The 17,845-nt window shown below is 39.0% G+C and overlaps 1 protein-coding gene across 4 annotated transcripts in view; it reads left to right on the plus strand.

The window, feature by feature from the left end:
- Positions 1 to 17,845, plus strand: part of RNGTT (RNA guanylyltransferase and 5'-phosphatase) — a 189,228-nt gene that overhangs the window by 155,735 nt on the left and 15,648 nt on the right. The window lies entirely within an intron of this gene.

The following is a 17,845-nucleotide window of genomic DNA, read 5'->3' on the forward strand; positions in this document are numbered from 1 at the left end:
AGAGTGCTGAAATGTTCCCCTGCCCCAGATGATACCTGTAATGACTTTCTGCACTCTTGGCAGCATTGGTCCCTCCATTGTGTGCACACACTTGTGCCTCTCAGTGTGTTAAAAGCCTTTGTTTTGTTTTACATCAAAATGAAACTTAATTTCCAAAACTCAGATGTGTTCCTTTGCCACATCCCTAATTACATTAGGAAAGAACAGCATTCCCAACTATATCTAGTAAATACCTGGTTTTTATAGCTTAAACCTTAGCATTGTTTTAAAATTACTTGAAAATAACAGATAAGTGCTTTTTATCTTCCCTCTCCCTTTTCTGTCGTCTCCCCAGTTCCTATATGTGTATTATTCAGTTTGGCTAATAATCAAACAATTTAAATGTTTCTTTCATGAAACATCTTGCCAGTAGTTTCATCACAAATAAGCTTGTGTGGTTTTGGTGATAATTTCGGAATAGCGCTTGTTTAAATGCTTTATAGAAGTTCTTCCATACTGTTCTCCCTTTCCAAATGAGGCCCCATTCTCACCCTTAACTGCCCCATCCATTTCTAATCATAAACAGCAAAATGCAGAAGTTTTCCCTATGGCTGGGGAGGGTTTGTAAGGTCACTAGGTGGATTTGGGAGAGAGGAGGTGTACGCTGCACTCATTTTCAGCCATCTGCGGTCGGCAGTGGTACTCCTCCCATCGCTTGCAGTCAGGCAGAGGGCCTTTGCTCACAGGACAGCTGCAAAGCAGATGCTGCACAGAGTCAGGCTGCAGGACTAAGTATCGTATCACGGGCAAATGCTTAGGGAAACAGTGAAAAAACAGGATAACTATAAGTGCGCAGCCAGTTCCCTGCAATTTGCATGCAGGGCCTTTTCTGCTGGAAAGGTTGTATTTGCATCCTGGTTCTTAGTAGACTTAGATGGACCTTCCTCCTTCAATGTGCCTAAGGGATTTTCCACTAAATTTTCAGCACACAAAGCCACACTGTCTCTGTGAGTTAAGGTATTTTATTTCTTTTAAACTTACTGCCTAATAATTCATTTTGATTCAACCTAGACCTCATGTCAGGAAGAATGGTGAGCAGTCATTCCTGACTTTATCTTCTCTTCCACGTTACCCCAATCTTGCATCTTCCCAGCTACAAAACTTTAAACTATTTAATTGTTCCCTGTAACCAACCATTCAGTATCTCCAATCAACACTGTTTTTATTCTTCGTACCCTTATGTATTTCTACTGTTGCCTTTTTTAAGGTAGGGAATGGCTCAATATTCAAGATATGAGCACAATAATGCTTTCTCTTTGCTGTTTTTGTATTACAAATGGTACAGTGCTTGATAAATGTCTGACATATTAGTTTGAGTAGGTTAATATTAGACTTTCTGGTATATTGCTGGTGTAGTTTCATCCTAAGTGTCGTGTTTGCCACAGAGTAGGTATTGTGGATATTCAAAATAACTTTCAGTTACTACCTAGGAAAAACAAAGCTTATTACCCACTAAATTACTGTACATTACATGGACAGGTTTGAGTAAGCTAATTCCACAAGCTATACTCCGTAAAACGTAACTTTTATTTTTGAAGCTATAGGCATATATGGGCATACATTTGCACACCGTTGCTTTGCTTTGTTTCAGATGCTAAAGGTAATCCTGAAGTAGCAAGCTAATTTGACTCAGGGTCATCTCTTCTGTGGCTTGTGTTATTAGCTGCAACTGGGAAATGGCATACAGTTAACAAAAACAATGCTTTTTTAATTGAGGCTCCTATATGAATGATTGGAGATTCTAGAAGGATGTTGGCAGCATGAGAGCAGGAGGGCCTGGTGTAGAGTGATAAGGTCGCAACTCCATCGAGATCCTCAGCACCAAAAATGATTGAGCGTTGGTGCTGCGAAAAGAAATGTATGTATTCTGGAGATGTACAGTGGTCTTTTGCAGCTATTGACACAAGTTTCTTTCCTTCCTCCCCCGGCAGCTCTTCAGGTCTTTCATACGTGGTTGCTAATGATTCCCCCAGTTAAAGACCTGTGAGCCGCATTTGGTCCTGGAATATCTATAAGGCAGAGTCTTTGTAGCCTTTTAGTTCAGATACACTTTTGCTCACTGTGTGATGGATTGGTCTCTCTCATTATATAAATTACCCGCCCGTGTTCATTTGCAAACATCCCAAGTATCATGTGTTCCGTTAAGATACGGCATTTCTTGCATTATGGAATGCCCCAAACCACTACGCTCCTCCGTCAGTGTAGATTTATGACTTGAAAGTGAAGCATTATTATACAGCACTACTTCCAATGCATTTTAGTGCACTTTCAGTTGGACAAATAGGAGTGTTACCAGGCCTTTGAAATATTCATAGTAAACATATAAACTGCCATGCTAGTACTCATAAATTCATGTTATAATTTATGTGCATTTACAAAACTGCAGAGAGAGAAACTCCTTATCAAAGTATCCCTTCCCAAAAGTAAACAAGTTTGATTTTTCCAGAACTTTGCAGGAGATAATTGCACCAGTGTCTTTGATGATGAAGGCTGTAGCTAGCAAGTCTGGGAGAAGAGTTTGAAATACTAACATCTCTTCTAGGATGATTTTTTCTGTGTCTGTCTTTCTCCTATCAATAATTCATTAATACTTATTAATATTTATAATGTTTCTGAGACATAGATGAACTCGTAAGATTAACCGAAATTACCTGATCTTCCTCCTGACTTGCTTTCAGTAGTGTCAGTGGTAGTACTTCATAAATGTTTGATCTCTCTATTTCATTATAGAAAAGAAAAAAAAAAAAAAAGAGTGAAGCATTCAGTCCTCAAGGTTTCGAATCCTGTATCTGATAGCAGATAAATTGGAAGAAGTGGGGAAAAAAGTGTTTTCCTGGCTAGAGGAATCTGCCTAGGACTTTTCTTTTCCAATAATGTACCAGTTCATAGATTTTGTGTATTGCTACTTTGAACAGAGTTCATGGTACAGAACTTTTCAGTTATTGTATAGTGTTTGTGACTACTTTTTTCTAGGGTAATATTCACTAAGTTTCAGTAAGTTCAGTGGGTTATAAAAACGATGGCTGTTTCAGCTGCTGAGAGTATTAAATGAATTAATGATTTGAAAGTCAAAGTCTCTGTGGCAATGAATTCTCATTGCATTTCCAGGGGACTATTCTTTAAGATTATATTGAAGGAATCAATTTCACAGAGAGTAGTTTCTCTTAATAATTCTATTTTGTTTCTAAATGAAATTATTCTAAATTATTGCTTAATTCTAGTGTCTGTTCAAAGGTGTTGTAGAACACCTTCACCATAAATGTTTACGTTTGGGGTTTTTTTCCCATTTAAGTAGCGGTGCTAGTGGTAGTAGTAGTTACTGTCATATACTTCTGCATTCATTCAAAGAACTTCGGACCAATTCAGTGATTTGCAGCTTTCTTTGGCTCTGAAGTGGTTGTATTTATTAAATATCTCTTGGAAACTGTATGAAACAAAAAAGGTTTCTATAAGTGACAATCTTGATCAGCAAGATAGAGTATTGACATCAGCTGTAATTAACTGGCAAACTTTCTTAAACCTATCTACATTAAGTTATTGTTAGTATTCTTTTAGTAAAATGCAGCTATTAAGGCAAAATCTTTATCATAGAAATTTTGTGTTTACTGGAAGTAACTACATCCATTGTCCCAGCATACGTAATAGTCACCTGATGGAAGGGTATGTTACAGTTTAACCTGTTTACAGAGCAAGGAGTCTTGATGACATATATGACACGTTTTTAAAATAGAGATTTGATCAATGTAGATTAGAAAGAAAACTTAGCAACGCTATATCCAGTAGTTATAACTATAAAGAAAATTATATTGTTTAATCAATTTATTAAGATGGTAAGTTTTTGCAGTTCAGTTCCTAGTTGCTTCTGGGATTAGGGGAAAGTGTTCAGTACACTCTGTTCTCCATTATTAATCGGTAATGAAGCTTCTGGCAGTCTTTACTATTGAGCTAATGACTAGTTTCATTTTGGGCTCTTAACACATTAAATTACCATTTAAATAAAGATTAATTACTGCTATTTTATTTTTAGTATTTTAAGAGTAGTTATTAAAAAGTTTCATAATAAATACTACTTTGTTCAAGATAGAATTGTTTGATTTAATAGAATATGAGGACAGTTATGGTGAAAAGAGTATTTTGGAAATAGTGATGTGTTCTTAGTATTTTGTTTCTATGGTAGGAGCCCAGTGGAAAGATTCTGAAAGTTTTAATTTTGCTTCTGGGCAACTTGCTGCTGTAGTTACAGCAGCCTTGCTGTCAAGGACTAGCAAGAAATCAAGCTCTCTGCTCTGACCTGCAGCTCAGTAACCATTATCTATGATTTTGTTAAACTTGAGAACGGTATTGCTGATTGCTGAGAAGCTAAACGTACCACCTACACTCCGGGAATGCAGTTTGGGTCTAAGCTATTATTTGCCCAACTGCCTCATTTTCCCTTGGCAAATTCACTTTTAACTTATAACATGAAGCATAGTGGAGTTCTGCCAGGGAGAGGCCTTACAGCAGGTAATCACCCCAGAATAATTTCTCTGGTAATATCACATCAAAACCAGTAGACCCTCCAGATACACATCCATCCACCTTTACTTCTGCAGGCAGCTTTGCAGCACCTCAGAGAATTCCCAGGAGCTGAACCATCTTCAACACAGCTCTGTTACCTTTGTCCAGACACTGAGGCTCAGCCGATGTCTGGGAACCAGGCTAGACCTAATTCATGACTTCTTCAGCAGTATCAAACGAGCAGTATCTGTAGGTGATTACTGAAGTGATTGGCCACAATTTGCTGAACAATCTTCTCCTGGAAGAAGAGGGAAAAGGAATGAATTGGTGAACTTGCTGCTTCCAAGAGCTTGTTTCTTAAGCTAGGATAAGCTGCTGATTTCTTAGCTGAGGCTGGCATGGTTTTCCTCCCTGAGCGGCAGTGACTTCTACTACCAATTAGTGATGCCAAACCTGGGTGGACTGCCACTGTCTAGTCACAGAGGACAGATACAGAGCGCCTTGTTGGGGTACAGCTCTTCAGACTTACTTCAGATCTAGGAGGTGAATCGGTACAACTTTCGCCATACACTCAGTTGCTGTCCTTACAGAGCTCCGCAACGACAGCGTGGTCTGTACAGTCTTTTAGGAAAATAGGTGTAAAAGTTTTCCCTTTATGCCTGTTGACAGCCAGTAGGAGTATGCTGATGCCCTAGTTATTTGATGCTTTGCTTACTGGACTTTCATGCACACTGAGAGATGTTTGCATTCACTACCACAGCAGGAAAAGGCTTCTTTTTTATCACATGGTGAAGTCATAATCTGGGTTTTGTTTCTGTTGCCTATCTCCCTTTCTTATTATTTTGTGCTGTTACTGTGTCTTATGCGATGTGAAATGCCATAGACTAAAACAGAAGGGTATCATGCCTTCAGCTTGAAGATGACGACAAATACAGCCCTAGAATCTCTGGAGCGAGATGTTCCTCAGAAAAAGGAAATACAGATTTATCTGTAGGTGTTTGATTCTGGTCGTTCACGTTGAAGACAAATGATTTCAAACTGAAAGAGATACCACTGAGTTGAACAGAGGCCTGTCAAATTAAAGAAAAATAGTAGTAACTTGCTTGGTTAGCTTAGTAAGATAGTGTCAGAGAAGGATTCTTTCATCTTCATATTAGCAGAGTTAACACAGGTGGTGAGGGGAAGAAGGGGAGATTATTTTAAACTAGGAAAGTAATGATAGGAGAACAAATGGGTTATGCTGAACAGAAATAATTTTATTCTGAAAGCTGAAGAATACTTTTGAGTGCTACAGATCTGGAATCATACTTCCACTAGGAAAAAAAACCACCTTTACAATGTTGAGAAGGGATGTGATAATTACATGATTTGATAGCTGTGAAAGGAGGAGGTATACTCAGATAATCTGGGTTCCTATGTTTCATTAAACACAGTCACTCTGAATTAAAACACACAGACTGAGGAGAAAGCTGCATAACATTCTACCTCTTCTGAAGTTCAAACTCCATCCTTAGGATAAAGTAATCAACATTCATAATATATACTTATTCTTGTTAACCATCCTCAAACAGAACTGGTGGGTGGCTCTAATGTTCGAGAGTTTTGTGGCATGTTACAGCAGGATTTTCATATCCTCTTGGTAGATGTGGAAGCTGCACTGGGCATCACTGGAATGGCTGGTATTGGGCTGTTGAGAAGCTGCATAAGGACATCCTTCTCTTTTTCTTACTCCGTCTTTTCGTGAAAACCACCTGTATTAGTGCGTCACGCAGAAATCAGCACATGCAAACAGTTTTAGCACCAACACTTTAAAAGTAGGACTGATTGCTAGGTAATCTTTCCAAATAAATTTCTCAGTAGAGTAGGAATTTAAGCTTTGTTCTTTATTTTTATTGTTACAAGATGACAATGTACATTCTCCTCATGGGAAGCCATACCATGCTGAGGTAATGCCTTCTGGTGCCTGAACCTGTCCTCCTTTTCCATTCCTTCCTTCCTTGGGCACTGATTTCACATGGAGGACTGAGTCAAATTCAACATCTTAGTTTTTATGTTCAGGGTGCTTGTATGATACGGGATGTACGAAAAGTTAGCTGGCATAGGGTTACGGGCTGTGTTGGCCTTCCTCAGGGATGCAGGAAGGTTTTGCATTAAAAATAAGTTAATTCTCAGCAGCGAGAGGGTTTTCAGGGGCGCAGCCTAGGACTTGAAGTGAACCTGACAGGACCTGGAGTGGTTACACATCTCGAAATCTTCTGTCCCAAGTTCAAGGTGCCTTTCTTTGACTTTGTGTCTGTCGTGGTTTAACCCCAGCCGGCAGCCAAGCACCCCGCAGCCGCTCGCTCACTCCCCCTCACCCAGAGGGATGGGGAGGAGAATCGGAAAGGAATGGAAAACTCAAGGGTTGAGGTAAGAACAATTTAATATGTAAAGCAAAAGCCGCGCACACAAGCAAAGCAGAACAAGGAATTCATTCAGCACTGCCCATGGGCAGGCAGGTGCTCAGCCGTCCCCAGGAGAGCCGGGCTCCGTCACACGTAACGGTTACTCGGGAAGACAAACCCCATAATGCCAAACGTCCCCCCCTTCCTTCTCCTTCCCCCAGCTTATATACTCAGCGTGATGTCACATGGCATGGAATACGGCTCTGGCTAGCTTGGGTCACCTGTCCCGGCTGTGTCCCCTCCCAATTTTCCGTGCCCCCCCAGCCCTCTGGCTGGCAGGGCCCAAGGAACTGAAAAGCCCTTGACTTAGTATAAACATCACCCAGCAGCAACTAAAACCATCCGTGTCCTATCGACAGCGACATCGTTCTCACATCACAGGCAGAACACAGCACTGTACTAACTACTACGAAGAAAATTAACTCTATCCCAGCTGAAACAAGGACAATAATCTGAAAATACTAAAAAACAAAATTCTGAATTCGTGACAGCAGTACAGGAACTCTTGAGAGGTAAAAAACTGCCCTGCCCACGCAGTTTGTATCTTGTAAACAAGATGAGTGAGGTGCTAGAGAGAATTTACAGAACAAACTGCAAGTTAGAAAATGTTGTAAGGTGCTAGCAAGAAATCACCCACTGCTCATTCCTAAGTTACATCTTTGTTAAAGGCAGCAAATTTTGCTCATTTTGAAGACAGGATACCTTTGAACCATTACTTTTGAGAATTAGTTGGGGAAGAAAAAAAGCATATATGGCTTAATTCTTTATCTCTTGACTTCCTTTCATTTCTCTACATCTTGGCATTCTTTGCTGCAGCTTTTCTCAAAAGCAATTACTGACTTGTAAGGGCAAGGGGGTCCTGACTGCCTGTGTGTTTGTATAGTCCCTGGAACGTTAGAGCCCTCAGTCCTGCCTGGGAATGTTAAGACACCAGTAGTATAAATAAATAGTAATATATTTCATGTGTGCATTTATATTATAGTAAATGCCACCATACACTTGGCATATTTATTCTCTATAGACACATTGAGAGGGGAAAAAAATACTAAAAATTAATAAAAATGATCTAGCCTTGGAACTGGTGATGTAAACAGGAAAAAAAACCCAACCTAGAAAATCTGCATGAGCACTACAAAAACTGAAGCAGTGATTTTGTATGCTGTCACAATTTCTGCCCCTGAGAACAAAATGTTAATGAGCTATAATTTATAAATTCACTCTGTTCTCATGGATCAGTCCTCATTTTGCTTTTTGTCATGATTACACTTATGAATTCAGTTTAAAAATTTGTTCTTTGTAAAGCATGTGGTTTTCCATAGAAGTGCACAGAATTAGGAAGATTACCTCTGCAGTTTTCTGTTGTTGCTGCCAGTAAGATAAAATAATTGGTGCTGGGTTTTGGACCATGATTGGGAAGGGGGGGCAGGGGCGGGGCAGCTTTTGTTATTTCAACTCCCAGCAGTTTGGTTTTTGTTTTTTTAATCAATCCAGTTTGTTCTTGCTAAGCATAGGGTAAATTAAGCCTTCTGGAAAGGTTAAAATAATAGCTAATTGATTGTAGATATTAATTTATTGGTGGTGGTGGTTGTTTTGTTTGGTGGTTTTTTTTTTAGTTTTCTATTTACTTCTGTATTAACTGTTTAAGAAAAAAAGTCTTCAGATGCTTTTAATGAGTATTGTAAAAATGAACAGATTGCAGTTTCTTAAGCCTTCCATCTCCTGGGCTTTGGAATACAAATACATCCTAACAATAGAAAATTGGTATGATACTACCTCATTTTCAAAAAGCTTAGAAAAACAAGGGCTTACAAAAGAACCTTGTGAAATCCAAGAGAAGCAGATGCAGGGTTGCGTATCAGGGACAGAGCAAGCCAGAGCCTTAACTGGCTGCACAGCAGCTCTGCAGAAAAGCACCTGAGGGTCTCGGTGGCAACAAGTTGAACACGAGCCAGCTATGTGCCCTTGCATTGGTAAAGGCCAGCCATACCCTGGGCTGTGTTAGGTAGAGCATAGCCAGCAGGTCAAGGAAAGTCAGTGTTCTCTGCTGAAGCATTTGTGACATGCATCTGGAGTAACGGTGCGCTGTTCTGGACTCCCTGGTGCAGGAGAATTCACCCCGCTGGAGCAATTCCTGCGGGGGTCGTGACAGAGTAGAGCAAGTGGCATATGAGCAGAGGCTGAAGAAACTGGGTTTGTTTAGAAGAGAAGGGAAGAAGGGGGACTAATTGCAGTCTTCCACCACCTGAAGTAAGATTGCAGAAGAAAGAGTGCCAGACACTTCTCAGAGATGCTTGGGGAAGGGGAAGGGGGATTTATGGAAAAAAAATCACGGTGAGATCAGTTGGGCATGGCAGCCCGCTGCCTGGAGAGGCTGTAAAATCTCTGTCATTGGGGATTTTCGAAATTTAACTGGAAAAGGCCCTGAGCAACCTGACTCACCCGTTAAGTTAACCCAGCCTAGAGCTGAAGGTGGGGTTGGGTGATGGCTGGACGTCCCTTCTAGCCTGAATTTTTCAGGCTCTGTGACATTCTAGAGCACGGGCAGTCACCTTTGTGAAATGTAACTACTTCTTAAGGATGTGTAAAACTGCATCATTTGTTGTGTTTATTAGGAAATTATACAGTTTGGTATTGCTGAGCCTCCACTGTTACTGATTGAATAGAGCTTAATTTCAGTCCATAATATTAACATAGAGTATACCAGTCAATTCTTCCTCCTTATCTTTTCCTATGGCTCCAACCATAACTTGCATTATACAAAGCTTTCAGTTCTTCCATTCTTAGTATCTTGGTTTTTTCTTGTTAAATGTTTACCTTTGTAAGTGGCTGGTTTTCTCATAATATCAAAAATACAAAAAGATGCATCTTTTTTTCCTTTAAGAGGTAGTATTGCATTACCTTCCAGAGATCCTGTGGGTCTCTTTCAGAGAATATGCTGTGTTTTCTTCACTAAAATGTTTGTTTAGAAGAAGAAAGGATATTTTTTTCCTTTGAAGTCATTCTGCAGCTGTTTTCATGGGATGACACAGTATTCTTAATGGAGTGTGTGGTGTATATTTGAGAATAAAGTGTCTTAAACTAAAAATCTGTGAGCATAACTGGAACTGAGAGAAGCTGGCGTTCTCAGGAATGTCTCTAAAACTTCAGAGGTTTATAGATTATTCAGAACCATATAACTGATTTTTGTAAGAATTGTAGCAAGAAAAGAAATTGGAAGTGTCAGCACTGGCTAGATTAGTAGCAAAACTCAAGAGTAACAAGCTGGAAGAAGAGTAGCCAGTGGCTAGCTGTTGGATGTAAACCCACGGAGAAGATGTTGTAAATGTACAAAATGGGGTGTAAATGTTGTGTATAATGGGTGTTAGCAAGGGAAGACGAGTGCATAGCAGCATACAGCACAGGACATCTGAGTACTGTAGAGACAAAGCTTGCGTATATGCTGGGAAGTCGTGGTCATGCTAACATTCATACCTTCCCTTCTCTTCCAGTCTTGTCTGTGACCGCTGTTCCAGCAGCAACACTGACTCTTAGGAAAAGCCTCCAAAATCAATCCCGAAGACCATTCATATTTTCTTTTTCAGTTTTTTTGTTGGAGTACTTTTGTCATGACTTTGTCATCTCACCTGTGAGATTAAGGCAACCAGCAATTTTTTAATGCATTGGGGACGGTTGATGTGGAGCTTCCCGTTTCATTTAATTTTATAAATAATGAGATTTGAAACCAGCAGCAGCTAATATATGTGCCATCAGACTTTCGTTTTCATAATTTTATTTTTTTGTCTCAGCATTCCTTCTTGAATTAATTTCCTTTCTTACCTTCCTCGATAATTTTCCAAATATTTACTGTTGACCCCATACAGATACTATTCTGAGAAGCACAGTCATACAGAAAACTGGATTTTCAAAGTGATAAGCAGATTGTGCTTACAGTGTCTTTCCTATGCCTGGTGGTATGAAAACATACCACATAAATGCGAGCATTAGGACATGCAGATTATGTCTCATTAAAATAACACATTAGTAGATAGAGAGTTTTTTTCTGTACTGAAGAGATGGCAAAACGAAAGGGTTAAGTTGTGTCTCTGAACCATAAAGTTATTGCTCACTACCAACTAAAAATTGCTGAGAAAGATGACTGGGAATGAGAGGTTTGTTTTAGCAATAAATGAGCATAGATATTGCAGATATTTCTCATCTGCATTGCCTTGAGCCCTTATACTTGTCACAGTGGAATAACTGATCAGGTCATTGTAAAGCTGCCAAATTTCTCGTGCTGTAGTGCAAGTTGTGCTTTGCTATTGTCCTCATCCTCTTTGTCACATTGTTCTTTCCCAGGCTTCAGTGTTTGACAGTGTTCTGGCTCCCGTACGTGGGTGATTGGGGTTGGCACCATCTTTTGTTTTGCTTTCTTATGTTTTACACAAATCATCTTGCAGAAGAGGATGATTTGTCCATGATGATTTTAAGCTCTTGAACATGGTAATTTGTTGCTGCAGCTGTTCCTGTGTTATAACTGCATTGTCAAACCTGGTTTGGGTGTGCTTCTGCACAGAGAGAGTGTAATTTGTTCTGAGTAATTGAAGATACCTTGATGACAACAGCTGTTTATGGGGCTGGCTCCTGTGCTTGACTGAGTTGCAGCAGGGACTGTTTTTTCCTTTGATGTAGACAAGCCCATGCTTAGTTTCCATAAATGCAACTGCATTTCCATTTTCTTTTGACTGTAGTACAATACTCAAACTGTATAGCAGTGTGCTCAAGCTTCTCAGAGTTTTAGGCAATTTAGGAAACTTTTTGTAGATAATTGTCTTCTCGGAGAAAGTAGTGTCCTAAATTTGTGTGCTTATTGTTTCCTTCAGAAATTATTCTTTTCATGTCATATTTGTTATCATAATTGTTCTTAATTAATCTGTTCTGATTTTTATACTAAGTTCTTCATCTTATCTTTCTGCATTAGAGACTACTGTTGGTATTGCAAGCAAGTGAAGTAAAAGCTGTAGAATGGGCAACAGACAAAGAGAAAAAGTAGATACAAAAACTAGTTTCTAAAAAAAATTATAAGAAACAGACCCTATTAGGAATTTTTTTCTGATCAGATGAGACAGCAAAAGGTATTCAGTCCTTTAGGTCTTTTTTTAATTGTTTATTGTTTTGAACTATCATGAGAAGGTCAGTCACGATCAGGCTAGAGGGGGGAAAAGAAAGCAAATTGTTGTTTTGAACAGTTTACAGACAGAGTATATCTAAATTTGTTAAGCTTTTTAGAGGTGAGTTATTTTGAGTATAAACTGAACAAATGAGGTTGAACTTGATAAATGAGCTTGAACTTGTAGTACCTTTGCGAAATGCAGATTATAATGTCTTTAAAATAAATTGCACATGAATAAATCAAGATGTTGAAGTTGAAAAGGGTGAGAGATGGTGTAACAGGGAAATTCTTTGACTAGGAAATTGTTTCATAGACCTTTCTTTATAGTATATATAAAACACATAGTGAACATCATGAATGAGAAATATTTTAAATGTCAGATACTGATAAGATTGGAGAAAAACAGTTGATGGCAAAAATTACTGTATTGAGAGGTACCGTGCTGCTCTAGGACTAGTAAAAGGCAAATGCAGATTAAATTTAGATAAATGAAAAAGAATAGGCCTGCAAACAATAACACAGAAGGTGGAAGAAATATCGAATGAGATAATTATGCAGGATACTAGCTTACAAAGGAAAACGGGTTGTGGATAATATCCTGTCTAATTATAATACCTATAAAGGAGGACAGTCACATGAACTAATTTCAGCCACCCTATACCCCACAGGCTCCCTGTGGGAAACAGCTGAATCCAAGGGTGAATCTGGGAACCTCTAAGAAAAGCGCCTGACAGTTGCCTTGCTGGGTCTTCTAAATTGCTTCTAGAGGTGCCAGTGTCTCTCAGTGGATTACATGCCGAAACTAGCTCCTAAATTTTAAGTACCTAAAGTAACGGTGCAAATACTCATCTTGCCTGTCTCTCTGGGACTTTTCCAATTATAAGATTAAAGGCTGGAGTAAACCCGAATTGGTATTGTGCAGCTGTTTTAACTGCAAGTGAGCATTTACAGTATAGTATTCCCCACAGACAAGCATTGTGCCTTAAATGTCACTTCAGCTACGGCTAATAGATTTTTCAGAAATCTATTTTTTCCACCGTTTCTATCCTTAAATATAATCTGTAAAACCAGATAAATCCTGCAAGCTTAGGCTCTGTTAGACCTCTGATGAGAGTCGGTGGCTCTTAGAGAAGGTTAGCAAATAGGAAAGGAGGTAGAATTGAACTAGATTGTGCCCATGAAAGGCTGGCCTGTAGGCAAAAATATGAGTTTTCATACTAGTAAAAGTAGAAGGATGCTTATCTCCTACACAAGGAAGTGATAAATAGCACCTGTACGATTAGAAGAATGCCTTCGATACTTAGAAAGCAGTAATCCTAGGGGGAAATTAAGCTGTAAATCAGTAAGTCAGCTAAGTTTGTTTGGGTTTGCATTCTTAATTTGTTTTCTGTTTGTATGATTTACAGTGAAATACTTAATTAAATGATTTTTTTTTCATCAAATTGGCTTTCACAGTTTTCACTGCAAGGGTCATATACACCTCTGCTTGGCAGTATTCCGGAGTGATTATAGTGTTTGTAAAATTTTGCAGTTGAGACAGAAGTATATACTAAAACTCAGTTGAATAATAGTGATGCAGCATCGTGTTATATAATAGTCAACAAAACAATTATTTATTTACTTTTTGTTTGACAGTAGTAAAATCACTGCAGTTTTGTCTTTCTAGCAGAAAGTGAGAATAAAAGTAAAGAACAACAGAGCTCAGTGGTGCTATTATATTTCGGCAAATTGAAGTTTTCAAAATGCCACTTCTGCTTCTCTCCAAAGGAAAAAAAGGTTGATTGTAGAGAAAATAGCATGTTATATCTTTAGGGAAAATAATGTAGAAAGATTTGGAAAGGAAAGATCAGAGATGTGGCAGCATTGTTAGAACCATTGTGCAGACACTTTATTTGTATTGCTGAGAACTGTAGATGTTTTCATTTAGTGGGGAGGAAACTGTAAATATGCAATATTGCTTTTTATGTTACTAACTTCAGTGAGTTACTGTTTAATTGGCATACAGAAAATTTTCTGCCAGTGACTTTACAACCAAATGCTGTAATGAAATGTCACTTCTTTTCAGAAAAATGTTACTTTCCCTTGATTAGCTGAAATACTAAATCCGTTTCAGTAAATGAATCTATTGATTTTAGCTTAATGTGTTGTAATAAAAAATATTTGAGTATGTTCTCATTTGGTAGATTCATGAGATGCCGTGCTGGATTCTGTACGGGCCCCGATGTGAATTTTTAATCTGTTTTTGGTACGTGAAGCAGAGAAGTCAGCATTGGTACAGAAGGGAGGTAAAGACCCAGGTTCTGCTGGAGGACAGTTCTCTCACCTGAGCTCTGCAGAAGTCATCCACAGGCTTTGTTTCACTGGGCCAGCCAAGACCCTGACAGTGCTTTTAAGAGGGAATGAGGCTATAGCAAACTGGTGCTGTAAAGCTTCTTGATTCAGCTGCGCAGTTTGCTAGGATTCAGCCCGTCCTGCAGAGGTGTTTAGTATCAGCCGTGGTCCTCACTGCGCTGGGGAGCTGCCCATTGCCTGCATCTTAATGCTGCACCACACAAGAAATAAAATGCCCGAGTAGTGTCATACGTCAGCCTCCCCAGTTGTAATTTAACAGTAATACAGACAAGTGCAACGCAGCTTCTGCTTAATTTCATTAGTGGGTCATGGTTAGCCACGCTTGATTGCTGACCGTTGCAGGAGCAGATTAATTAAGTGTTGTAGCATTTCCTATACACAAACTTCAACCTCGGAAGAAACCTGTGTGGGATGTAGGGTACAGGCTGGTCTATAGTAGAAGCAATGTAAAGGAATACGCAAAACCAGAACTAGAGACAAGAATGGTTTTGTTCTTTTACACGATGACGCAAGATAGAATGACTGTATTTTCCTGCATCATCACATTTTCTTTCTACCTGTTACGTTTTGGATGCCATTAATGCATAGAAAGAGGTTTTAGAGTAACTTAACTTCAACAGAAGGAAAACAAAGGACATTTCTGAATAATTTAGAAGGACGCTTATGAATCCGTGAGTCAGAGGTTTTGGACTTAAAATACTGAAGTTAATGCTAAAGCAAACAGACCCTGAACTACTTAATTACTAGCTTGTTAATATTTCATTCAAAACTTTAAGGAAAAAAATCTGTAATTAGTAATTAGTGCTAGTAGTTATAGCAGGAAACTACAAACTAAGGCTTTTGCATTTCAGTTCATGGATTTCCCCACTGTGTGCGCTCTTGCCTGGCACATCAACTCCCTTTTACCTTGGGCTTTTCAGCTGTAGAATTGTGTACCTAAAACTCTTCTATCTAAAGCTAATGAACCTGGTTATATATATAAGAATACACTTTTGAGATTATTGGGCAACAGGTTACAGACTTGCCATTGCCATTACCTGGTTTTTCTTTCTCTTACCTCCTTCCAGCGGTGCCTGTTCTAGAGAAGAGCCTTTAAGAATTTTTTCTTTCCTATCTGGAATTGGTAGTGATGTTGGCTGGCTCTAGAATGGGTGTATGATGTTACTTGTAATGCTGTTACACCATGCGAAGAGCAAACCAAGCATTTCCAGCTGTATTTGTTGAAGAGCTAATGCTGTTTCCATCCTGGGCCTCAGGCTGGGGAGGGTGGCTGCTCAAACACAACTGTAGCACTTGAGCACAGCACTCAAATTAGGCTCTGAGCTCTGGAGAATTTAAGAATCAGCCCATGCAGAGGTCTTTGCAGGCCACAGCTTTATGGGGAAGGGTTTTTTGGAGAAGTCATCTGGTTAGAAAACTCAAGAGACTTTTCTTGGCTTCGCTTGCCTTAACTCTTGAAAGCTGAGTAAAGTAATTTTGTGAAATAACAATGAAGACTAAATATTGTTGCTTGCGTTTTTTATTGATCTAGTATACAATAACAAAGTGTATGAGCAAAGCCACGAGAATTGTGCTCATGTACAGCACGCTTTCCTAAATTTCCTGTCTTTCAGGGCTTTGGCAGGACCAACTATCAAACCATTAATTATCTCCTGTTGTCAGCACTCAGCGTTCAAAATTGTAAACTGACTTAGTCGATAGTAGAACAGAAACTCTGATAAAATCCTTATCGATTTGTCTAGAAATACTGCTGCCCAAACAGATCAAGAAGTTCATAGGTTTCTTGGACCACAGCTGGCAAAATCCATAAAATCTTTTGAAGCCGGTTGTGACTCTTCCAAGTCCATGAATATTGTCCATTCTTCTGCCTCGTGATTACTGCAGTCTGCTGCCCCACCCCACATCCATTACCGTGGTGTCCTGGGAAATCTGGCTTCCCAACTCTGCAGATTCATCAATAATACGGAATGGAAAGGAAGGAGGGGTTTGCAATGAAAGGTAAAGCAGTAAGATCCCCTCTCCAGCCTAATTTACCGACAAATTTGTGCCATTGATGGATTAGCCCTTGTTTACCTTTCTTTCAGAGGACTGACCTCATCAGCTGGCAGGCACCGTGAAACCATTTGCAGCGTCTGAGCCACGATTAACTTCCCCATCTAGCTCCTTCCATTCTGTAACCCCACAATGATCAAGAAGACCTGCATGCTTAGATTTTAGTTTATAGATCCAATTATATGGAACGCCTTTAATTGCTTTTGAAAAAGGAGGAAAAAAGCTTTCCATGATTTAAGCCTCAAAGACAGTTAGGCTTTGAAGTTTAAGGCAAACTATTCAAGCAAGGGAGGGAGTTCAAGCCAGCTCGATGCCATGAAAGCAGTTGAGAAGTGAGTTAGGGCAGCTGACTTTCACTGCAGGAGTTGCTTTGATCAAGGCTAATTTTTGAAAGTCTACTTTAAATCAGCAGCCATTAATCTTTTTGTTATGATGTGTTATCAGCAATGGAAAAAAAATTTATTTCCCTTCTAATTGAAATCTTAGAAGGGTAAAAAATACAATGAAAAATCTCTAATAGGCCATTTGCAGCTTTTTTCCCCAACACATCTTCAGTTTATTGTTATAGCACTGCTGAGTAGATAAATTTGGTGACTGTTGTTGTTTGACTCTTCATGGCTTTGTGTTTTATATTGTTGCAGTGTTTCATTGAGGTATTTATCAGCTCCATCACTTAAGTGGTTCTGGCAGTCACCTGAAACTCATCCTATGTCATTAGCTACAAAAACGAAGGTTGAGTTAGCAGGGTTGTGAACTCCAATCTCAGCAGTCAGGTGTAAGAGTGCCCCCTCAAAATGGCAAAGTCTTAATCATTGCAGTTTGACTTTTTTTGTCATCTTGTATTTGAAAATTCAGTGTTCTTGCTTTTTTATATAATACAAATACATATAAAAAATAAAAATAAATTTTAAAAAATAAAAATTAAAATTAAAAAAAAAAATACAAACCCTGAATTTTTTCTTTAAATAGTAAGATTTCACTCTGCTGTAAGAGACTTGCGTGATTTAAAATCTGGCGCACTCTTTTACAAATACTACCTATTACACAGATCCTGTAAATGCTACGACGAGCAAGACTGAGCCCTCCTCTCTGACTCGACCCTTTGGTTCATAGGTGTCTTGGTTGATGACAAACCATTCAGTCTAGTGAAGCAGAGGGGGATTGTCTGAATTTTTATTTCCTACAAGTCCCGTAAACCTCGGTATATTCTAATATCAGATTCATGCATAACTAGGAATAGCCTCTGAAAGTATGAAGAAGAAAGATTTACTACTTTTTGTAAATATGTCCTAGGCAAAAACTGACACACATG

Source organism: Falco naumanni, chromosome 6 (assembly GCF_017639655.2).
Source record: "Falco naumanni isolate bFalNau1 chromosome 6, bFalNau1.pat, whole genome shotgun sequence".
NCBI lineage: Eukaryota > Metazoa > Chordata > Aves > Falconiformes > Falconidae > Falco > Falco naumanni.